At 28.7% G+C, this 11,608-nt stretch overlaps 1 protein-coding gene across 3 annotated transcripts in view; it reads right to left on the reverse strand.

Moving 5' to 3' along the window:
• Window positions 1-11,608, reverse strand: part of LOC122272504 (maestro heat-like repeat-containing protein family member 2A) — a 455,199-nt gene that overhangs the window by 159,812 nt on the left and 283,779 nt on the right. The window lies entirely within an intron of this gene.

Consider the following 11,608-nt stretch of genomic DNA (forward strand, 5'->3'; position numbering starts at 1 on the left):
TTGTTGTAAAAATCTTTCACAGTGGTCTATTAATACTCGTATGAACAATTTATTATTCTATGTGAACGTGAAATGTTTAAAACTGTTTTTGTTAGACTAATTTTTGACAATGCTGGTTTTGATTTAAAAAAATTTCAAGTTAATATTTTTTCTGTTTAAGAGTTGTAAGATTTAAAATGTATTTTTTAAAATTATAATTGTAAAGTTTGTAATTTGATTTCATTTGACATAAGCATCTCTTTTTCTCTATATATCAAATATTTGGTAGTTTTTTGTGATATAGACATAATGTTTGAAAAAAAAGAAAGCACAAAAAATATATATCTTATTAAACATATATCTTTTAATCTTTTATATGTATATTAAAACAAAAATTTTTTTAAACAAATATGTTTTAAGCCTAATAAATATTTTAAAAATTATAGTAAAACTTAATTGTACAAATGATTTGAGTTTGAAAAATAATATTTTTGTTTATGTTTGAAATGCTTTTTTTTTATTTAGTTTAAATTTCTCTTTATATATATTTATTGTGATTTGATAGTATATGGAATGATTTTGATACTTTTGTTTCTTTGAAATTAAATTAACACAATCCCTAGAATCGACCTTTTGAAAATGGGGTATTTGAATTTTATCAGATTAAAAAATTTTGGCTTCGTAAATGTTCTTAAGAGGCATAATTAAATATTTTTAAAATATTGCTTCGCTATTTTTTATTGTTATTCTTTGTTCAGTTCTGTAAAGCATTGCTCAAATAAAACAATATTATTTTTTAGGAAGAAAGTTGCATTCATTACGATCTTCCTTTGATTATATTGAGTAATAAAGTATTAACCTACATAAGTCATGGAAAGTGCTTTTTAAAAGTCATGGATTTAAAAATTCTAGACTTAGCAGATACCCTGTACTGATTACTACACAGTTTTTAAAGTGTCACTTGCAAATTTCGCACAAACTCATTTTAGTATTCAATTTGCACTTTGAGTTATTGCTAATGATTTCTACACGATATTTTAAATCCCGTATTTTTTTATTTTGGTTTCCAAACAGCTGTCTTAAATCCATATAAGTCTTTACATGCTCAATCTGTGCAGATTTTTTCATAATTCATTTTCGAAACAAAGAAGTGTTTTGGATTATTTGTGCACAAATTTTAAAATCTCAATTTGGTTCCTTTGCATTTCAACCGAAAAGATTTTAGTCTCAAAGTGAAAAGATTAAAAAATAACAAAAATGGAAAGAGTTTGCAGTTATGATAAAACATTTTTAATAGTTTTTTAAGACATGTTAAATATTCAATTTTTTTAAACAGATATTTGCAGCTACTGACTAAAGCTACTGAAATGAAAAAGAATCCTGAACTCCAACTCAATGGGAAAGGAGTTGATTCAATGGGTTCGCTTTTTTGTGATTTTTTTTATTTTTTATGTAAACTTTTTCAAATGCTGTTGATGTTAGCAATAAAATATTGGTCATTAACCACTAACCTTCTATTTTTTCAGAACATAAGTTGAAAGGCTCATAATATAATATAGATCAGATAGAAATTAAAGCTATGCTCCTGGTTGATGAGTTTTTACATAATAATGATTTTGTGGTATGTTAGAGTTAACTTTCAGTTATAATTTACGAATATTATAGTTATAATTTCTCGCTATAAAACTGAAAGATTGTATTAGGAAAGAATTTTCGCTAACAATTTAAATGTTAAGGATTTTTCCAAGTTTTCATTGGTAGCTTTCTCATAATTAAATTATATAGAAAAGAGATGTTAAATGTGAGATACTCAATACAGTAAAAAAAAACATTCATCATTTTTTTTTAAATCTCTGTTTTCGTCTAAAAAATTAGTTATCTCTTTTTGCTCATAATTTATTTTGAAATTAGGATCCTTCCCTCTTACTAACCTCTAATCTCTGAGAATATATATTTATAAGCCAATCATTTTATTTTTACTTTTTTAGGAAGCAATCAGGTGTGTGACGGCTTATCCTAGTACAATCCATTTGTTCATTAATGCTGACAATGAACACATTCCTTTACCTTTGAAACTACTTAGAGTTATTAAATATCCCTTAGAAACTCTTCAGATTATTACAATGCTAAATTTTTTATAACTAATGCAGTAAGAGAATTCTCCGCTGTTTCGCTAATTTACACTTTTTAATGATTTAAGAATCGAAAGTCTGGTAAAAACTTTCGATTCTTACCCATTTTCGTTGTTATGTGAACAAAAAAATGGATATCACTATAGCGCGATCCAGATTGCGATTCACCGTGTGAAAAAAAGCATGGATTTTTATTTTGAGATGTAACTGTCATGACAAAAGTTTGTCACGTGATTGTCCAAATTTAGAATTCTCGAATTGTAACAGTATTACCTATATCAGAGATTATTGTGCTCCGGAAATCCAATGTCCAGAAATCATCGATCACATTTATGTATAGAAATTCTTGTTTAAAATATTAGAACTAAAATTTATACTTGGTATCTCCTTCATTTGTAAATATTTTTTTCTGGTAGAATAATAAATGCGAATAAAGATAAAAAATAAACTTATAAATAACTATTCATTTAAATTATGATGCGTATAATTTCATTAGAGTCTCATGTTTTGAAAATATCAATGATTTAAATTAATAAAGATATAATTTTTTTGAAATACGTCATTAATGATTTCATTCATTCAAGAAAGCTTCAGGATTTTTGAGTTAGGCTGTATGCAAAATGAAATCGAAATTTTAAAAACCAAGTGAAAATTCGTAAGACGAAATGCTATCGCCAAAACCATGTAGACAATATAAGTGGTTCAAATCGAGTGCATCAAACTGTTATTCTTCAAATGCTAGATTCGAAATTCTACCTCCAGAATATGTATTTAAAAATCAAGATTAGTTAGGAATTGCTGCCAAATTAGCCATTGACAAAACATTTGAATTTATTGTGAATCGTGAATTGAATGAGTCAGAAAGTGATTACTCAAATGCGTAATTCCAAGTCAGCGTACGTTATAAAGTTGAAATTTCAAAACCTATGAATAAATTTGTTGCAATATCTACCCAAAATGCCATAATCATAAGAGAATGGTTAGAATTTAGAGTTTATTGGAAGGTTAATAGAAGCTCAAGACCACGCAGTATGTCCAGTAAATTAAAGTAAATTTGCACAAATTCTTTAAAAAAACTTATAAAAATTTAAATAGTTAAACGGCCATAATAAATTAATTTTTGTTTGCTGAATCTTTGAGTTTGAAAAGGAAGTAGCATATTTATATTTTTCAGTTCTTTTCTAAAATTGTTTTATGCATGTAATTAAATATTGTAAGAGTTAAGAATCAAACTTAGTTTAAATTTTATATAAAGTGTTTTTCCTTTTATAATATTTCTCAGGACGTAAAAAAATATATAAACATATATGGTAAGTCTTTAAAATTTTTGACTCCCTGGAGTTTGCTTGTCTTTGTATGAAGCTGCTTAAGGGTGTGCTCAACTTTAAACTGTCCAATTATCTTCTTCTAATTTCTTTTTCCTTATTAATTACAGTGTTTCATAAATTTTTTATTTCTTAGGTTCAAAGTTGTGTTAGAGTCGATAGATGAGTTTGCTCTAGATATTCCCGTGATATGGGAGTACATTGGAGAGATCCTATTCTAGAAGGATAACAAATTTACTCTGGATGTTCTTAAAGATGTCCTTCTATTCCTTCTTTCCCAGACAGCTGGACTGTTGATATCAGCAACCCTACTGGAATGAACCTTAAATGAACCATAAACTTATATAATGGAAAAATCATAAGAATTAGAATATCATTAGTAGAATATCATTAAAATTATAGAAACTAATACAATGTGGGAAAGTGAAAATAATGACAACTTAACACAACAAATTAAGTTTTCAAAATCTTACCAGACATATACTTTTATTTCTTTGATTGATTATCAGAGCATGATTTATAGATAACATTGGAATATTTTTCATTGAGTTATAAATGAGTAATTGAAATATCGATGGCCATATTGCCAAAGCATAAATATTACTCATCTTACCAACATAATGACTTAAATCTAAACTGAAACTGAAAAAAAGGGAAGAAGAAAATAACAAAACAAAATCTTTCTTGATTAACAGTACCAGTGGCGAAAAAAGTCAAAACACCTACATTGCGCATCTTAAAGAAGAGTAATCACTTATAGGCACTCTGGATACACAAGAATTCCATTCTAAATCCATGCTGTGTTTTGATAGTTTAGTTAGATGTTGCTACATATTTTATATGATTTTTAAAGTTTTGTTATAACAAAATGAAATTTGAACTGCTCAAAATATCGCTTTAGAAAGATGGTGTTGTAGAAATGAAATCTACTTTATTATAGAAAAAAGCATGAACAATTGTGTCTTGAAAGTAAAGACTAGATTTTTGTTACTTGAGATTTTATTGTAGTGTATATGAATGGTTTGTTAGATTGGAATGAAGAAAATTATCTAAAATTCACAATTCAATGTAAGAAATGTGTCTAAATTAGCTTTACGTTAATCATTGAAATTTCCTTTTTGATCAGGGAAATATCAAACTGGGAGAGCTGTGACGAGAATCTAAGCTACAGTGGACTGACTTTTTAGGGGACGATGCTAAAGTAGATGAATTTATTTTAAAGCATGTAAGCAGTGTGGTTCTTATAAACAAGTGAGAAAAGAAACAATTTGAAATTGCATTGTTATAATGTATTACTTTCTTTCAGAAATTGGAATTCACGATTTGTCCTACTAAAGTAAAGTCTACCGCACCAATGTCAATTGCAGAGATTAAAAAGAATCTCCTCGATTTGCTTGAAAAAACTGACGAAAGTGAAGAAATAATTGATTGGATAGATGTAAGTTTATGTATTTTATTTTTGAGTTTAAAATTTGACAATAAAAGTTTCATTATGCGTAAAGGAATAAATAAGTAAATCTAAATATGCGTTTTTTTTTCATTATTTATTCTTCGTGATATGTTGGTTAAAGTAATTAACTTTTTGAATAATAACAAAAAAAGTAGTGAAGTGTGATGAAACAATATTGATTATTCCTTAGTTAATTCAATTTTTAATCATGTATTTGTTAATTGCAAGAGAAAACTGAAATAAATAGCTTTAAATTTTGCAACTTTCTAAATAACGTTTCATAATTTTTTTTTTAAAAAAAAGGATGAAAAACCTTCTTGTATTAATTATCTATATAAAATTATGAACATGAAGTGTGCTAACAAAAATGTGCACTTTCATTGAAAATCATTTATAGTACTATAAAAGTCTAGAAATCTATTAAAAGGAGAACTTTAATGTTTTAACATAGAGAAATAAAAAGGTATTTATATCATTCTTAGCAAATTCAAATATTGGTGATAGTTTCATAATTTCATAAATTATCTCTCATGGTATAAAAATGGTCTCTAAATGCCCAAATATATTTGAAATTTTTATAAATTTTCTTTAATTTTTTTTTTGCATTTATAAGTTATGATTTTGTTTCAGAAAATAACAAAATATGTGCTATAATTTTTTTTTCTTAATTCTGAAATTGGCCATGTTTCTCCAATTTTTCCATCAAAACTGTTTTTATGACTGAAGAAAAAGTATTACAATATCTGATAAATAAGATTAAGAGAACTTTCAAAAATATGTATTAAGCAAATTGGGTTTTATATTAAATCATTTGCTTAACTTTGCTTTTATACTAAATCATTGCATTAAATCATTGGCTACCTAATACCAAAATAATTCAGTTTTTATGTAGTCATATATTTTTCAAGTAGTTATTTGTGTCTTATAATTATTTCTTATACTTTCGATTGAATTTTCCGTCTGCGATATTATGCACTCTATTTTTAATAGTACACTTTTTTCCGATAACCAAGCTCTGTTCATGCATTGACTTACTTTTTCTGCTTTTTTTCCTTCCTATAAATTTATAATTGCTTTTGCTATGCTCTAATGGTTTAATTTTTTTCAAGCCAATGTATTTGAATGTACAGAGCCTAAATTTATCCGTGCCTTGGTATCTGTTGTGCATGAAAATGCCATAAAAGGTTTTTTTTAACAGTACATATCCTTTCTATTCTATTCATTTAGAAAGCTTGTTTAAATAATTATTTTGTTTTAGATACTACTTCTGGGTGTGAATTAGATGTTACGAAATTGAAAGAAAAGGATATCTATACTAACACGGCATATAGATCATAATGAAAATCTAGAAGTTCAAGCTTTATATGCTATTCAGTCACTAATGAATCAACTAAATCAACCTAAAGGTAATTCATTCATTGATCCACTTACATGGCAATTTTATGACATATATCTTGTAATCTCATAATCTCTATGAAGTTTTACAACATCTTTGCCTTGCAAGATTTTGCATATTACAAATCAAGTTCTGCATTTTTTTTTTCAATTTAGTTGAAGACTAACTTTCATTATTGAGTAAGATATTGTTTGGTATTTTTACATTAAAATATTGCTTTGTATAATAATACCCAATATGCAGCCTGATTTCAATAATGTCTTGTTTCAAAATAATTAGAAAAATGCCTTTTTTCATTCCATTATAACTTTCACATCCATTTTTTCATTCCATCAAAACTTTTCTTTAGGCTGAGAAATTTTTTTTAAATATTAAGTTCTAAAACAGGAAATGAAACAGAAACAGAAAATAGCCATATGAATGGCGTGACTTTATTAATACAGTAGTTGGCATTGCGTTTTTTTTATTTTTCAAGGTCTTATGCAAAATATTATTTAATATTTATTTATATATTTGTTTAGTTTGAACTTTGTTAAACCTTCTCCCAGTGAAAATTTAAATCTAAAAAGATTCAATAAAAAGTACATCTGATGAAATATTTATTTTATTTCTAATGGTAGTTTGGATTGACTATGGATAGAAATAGCACAACTCGAGAACAAAGATAGAAATAATTAAAAACAGTCATTTCCTCATTCGACACCTTGCTTCCCAGAATTGCTCAGCAATAGTTGCTTCACGAAGAGCACTGCAACGAAGAACGAGGCGGCAATCCATTACAAATTGTCCTCGACATATTGAGCAGTATGGATCAGAAGCCATCTTGAATCTGTATAAGTAAGCGACAAAGTCTGAACTGAGTCACCCTTCATCACTCGCCCAGACTGTGATGCTATTTGGCACGCAAACCTTCCACGTTTTGTTAGAATTTCTTTGCATCAGTTGCTTCTACAAAATTGGTGAAAATTTTTCTTTTGGAAACTCGTTTAAAGGTTGAAAAGGGGGTCCGGATTATTATTGACTTAATCATTGGCCATTTCATTGCCTTTAATTCCACAGTTGGTCATGTGATGGATGTGTCATGTGATTGGATGGTCATGTGACATTCTTCTTAAAAGCTGTGTCAGCCGTTTCATTGGTTTTGATCCAAAATAAATGATGAGAACCACTGAAAGAACAGGTTTGCCACTCCACAGGAAAAACCTGGAAAATACAGTGAATTTAAAAATCACCTAAAATAACAGGGAAAATACAGGGAATTTTTAGTTTTCCTTTACAAACTGGGAAAATACGGGGAATTTTGCTTCTTATTTTCGTCTTTTAAAAAATGGTGGTCACTCAAAGCGCTATCTATGGCATATTTACGGATGATATTTCATCGATACTAAACTATTTCATTCACTCTCGCATTATTTGTTTTAAATATGTTCAGCTGTACCTTTTTTCTCTAAGTTTCTCCGGTCATTAAATTTAATATAGTTAGTACAATATAACTCACACAAAGGCGCAGTGATAGTGTGTTTCCTCTCAATATATTGTGTATAATATCTATAGGAAAAACACAGAGAATTTTTTTTTTCCAGGTTAGAGAGGTAACCCTGAAGAAAAAGACCAATTATTTTTAAGAAGTGAAAATATTTTAGTTTTTTTCTTAATTGTGTAAAATAACACATTGTACATGATTGCAAATAAATAGGCTAATTTTTTAAATTGTAATACTTTTTTTTAAAATCGTGTATGTTGTCTCAAGGTTGTGCCTTTAATTATTTTTTTCGGCCATTTTGTTCAAGGTTATTTATTTCTGTAGCGACTTAGTCGTCAACAATATTATTTACACAGTTAAATTTGTTTCCTGGCATTCTTTTTGTCCAACTGTTAAGTCTGTTAGCCGCTGTTGAATTTTGATACTGTTTTTATGTTGAAAACAAAATAAACTTTGTAACTTTTACTGTTCCTATTGGTGATTAATGTAAATTTTTTTAACCAAAATAAAAAGTATATAATGAAACATTTAACAACATACTGTCACGATGAAATAACAAGCAGCTAAGATGTATACCACAAATAATTTAACTTTAGAATACTATGTCAAATGTATTTCAACTTTATATCAAAATGTTAATAAAAAGGACGGTAAATTAAGTAGCTGCAATTTTGTGCAGAGTATTTTCTTAAAAGCTTATACTGTGACATATTTATTGTAAATTAAATACAACTAAGAAATACAAAAGAAAATTTTTTTTTCGTCTGTTGAAAGCCAGATGATTTTTAACTTGCTGCAGCAAGATGGATCACTTAAGGAAACTTGGTTTAAAAAATAGTAAACTAGAGCAATTTTATATATTTTTTATAGTAAACATATGGTGGGAGCATTGCTCTTACATATCTCATACAGAAAATAAATAAATAATAAAGTTTAGTGACAATAACTTAACATAAATAAAAATAGAACATTGGCCCATCTTGCCCGGGCAAGATGGGACACATAATTATGTTTCAAAAATCACAGAAATTAATGTCAAAATCGAAGAATAATCGACAAAAAAACGTTCTTAAACATCACAGTTACTGCAAAAGATGCGGATAAAACCGGAATAAGCGCTGCACACTTCATGAACCCATTCTAAACAATCTGAACATAGTCAATTAATTAATTAAAAAAAAATTTATAAATTTTTTAAGCAGTTTGTTAAGTTATATTTGATAGTTCATATTTTTTTGTTAATATTACCTAATTTTTTATGCTATTTGTCAAATCCGGAGAGTTTAATTTTTATATTACGCTTTTATTATACTTTGGCTGTCCCATCTTGCCCGGTCCATTTTGCCCGGATAGTACTTTTTTTTAAAAAAATATCTGCAAATTTGTTTAAACAAATAAATTTCAATTTACACTACTCATTATGTTTCTACAATAATAACACTACTGGGTCACAAATTTGAAAAATTTATTGCAGTGTATTAAACAAATAATATCAGCATACAAACCTGGAAAAATATTTTAACACGATGTAAGAAAAACAAAACAATGCTTGCATTTCGATAACACCTAGTGAACTGATGAAAAAACTTGTGCGTATTGAGAACAATAATTTTTTCTTTCCGAAAACGCACTTTAAATGTCGCTACCGTGAATGCGCATAGAAAAAAAAAGCGATGTCCCGTCTTGCCTGAGCTTCCCCTATGTATTGAGTAATAACAAAATAATGTATACAGGGTGTTTATAAAGTCCCGGACACATTTTGATGTTTAATGACTCATAAAATAATAAAGATAGATTAAAATTAATAGCATAAATGGTTAGATAGACTCAAAAAGTTTCATGACCCTTGACAATGAACTTCCACATGTTCATTGTCGCACGGAGAATATCAAAAGTCGAAAGTCGATTTCACGCCAGGTAGCGGCAAGTATGTCGGCATCCATAAAGGCTATTGCGGTTGTAATTCTGGCTTTTAGGTCATCAATGTTCGACACGATATTCCTGTAAACATTGTCCTTTATAAATCCCCAATGAAAAAAGTTCAGCGGTGTTATATCGGGTGATCTGGGTGGCCAAGGAATTGGACGTAAGCAAGTGCCACGTTTGATCAACCAATCAGGATCGAGATACCCCTACTGCGTCACTTGCAGATATTTCATTGGATTTATGGCTAAAAAATAAAATAATTTTGAAAATCATGACTGCCAGGCGCATTCTCATTGGAGGGAGATATCACGTGGTAATAACATATATTGAATAACATCAAGTCAGAAATCTAATGAGCTTTCTACTGCTACCAAAATTGATGATTGAAATAAATTTAGGTAGAAAAATACTGAGTTGAGTGTTTGCGACTACAGAAAATTCGATTGCCATGCTGATATTAATTTTTTGAATGGTTATTTCAAATATCTGTACTGTACGTATCATAGTTTCAAAAAACCAAAACTTTTATAACACGCTTTGAAATATCAATGATTTCTATATTTTTAACAAACGTATTAAATAAATAATCTCCTTGACAACATGACACATTATTGAAAAACAGTGATATGAAGCAGCATTTTTAAGATTTTAAAATTTGTCACAAACATCAAAATGATGAGTTATTATTTTTAAAACCATTTCAAATTGAAATGCTTTATTCTTTTACTTTACAAAGATAAATAGATTTAAGTAAAACATATACTAATTCACATAAAAAGGAAATATTATAAAGAAATATGCAAGCCGATGTCTCAATTTAGTTAAAAGATAAAATTTTCAAATCCTTTGTGTGCAGTACATCAAAAAAAAATCAGTGCTCATAAATACCATAATATATTGGTAATTAAATGAATCCAGAGTGTTTGTTGGTGCAAAATAAAACTTCGCAACAGTTTATCATAATTATCACTCTATTGATTAAAACTCATTTATAAGCTATCTTAAGCCCGATGTGGGTTCGGGCTCGTTTACGAAAAAAAAAAAAAGGTTTCGAGTAAACTTGGACTCATGATAACATTTTTATAAACTTTTTCACTACTTGTAAACAAATATCAGGTTCAGTTATAGAGAAAGAAAAAAAAATGATATTTATAAGACATAAAAAAATTACAGAGATCTCGCTACTTCTGTTCGGTTTTTTTAGCTAAGTGAAGTTAACGTTTAATGTCAAAATAGAAATGTCTTTTATTTAGTTTAAGATATTGATTTTCTTTTTTTTAATTTTCGTTTGTGTCATCTTGGAGTTTCCGTCGGTTCAGTGTTTCTCTTCACTTTTTGTTTTACAGGGTAGTGATAAAAAAAATTTAATGACCAATGTCTTTTCTTAGACATCAAATGACGAGATAACACAATTTGACCTTTATCCGACGGATATTTCGAACTGCAACTCGTTGTTGTTGTTTCTAATACGACATGCCAATATCAACAAGCCTACTTGGGGAAACCAAGCGAATTTAAGGCAGAAGTTGCGTTTCTTGTTTTTCAGTAGCTCCATCTATGATCAAGAACCCGCCTTCAGTCACACGCGCGTCATAGACAGACTCATCCACTGATTCTAATTTTGACCTGAACTAGAGAACGATCAATCTCCAATTCAGCACCCCCAGTGGTATGATTTGTTATGGGCACTTGGAGGACTTTGTGACCGGACAGATTTAGCATGCATCAGACACCATATACTCCAAGGTAAGTCTTCATCAGGCGGGAATCAAACTCACGACCTCTTGGACATGCCGATATATCTCGCGCTCAGGTGGGCTCAGATTAAACTCCTTCGGGCTTCCCAATTCCTTCCTTGAACGCTGCTCTCTTTTTCTCCTCTCCACTCTGACATATGAAATCAAGAATCTTCCTATC

Source organism: Parasteatoda tepidariorum, chromosome 2 (assembly GCF_982258835.1).
Source record: "Parasteatoda tepidariorum strain Cologne lab strain chromosome 2, Ptep-v5.0, whole genome shotgun sequence".
Taxonomy (NCBI): domain Eukaryota; kingdom Metazoa; phylum Arthropoda; class Arachnida; order Araneae; family Theridiidae; genus Parasteatoda; species Parasteatoda tepidariorum.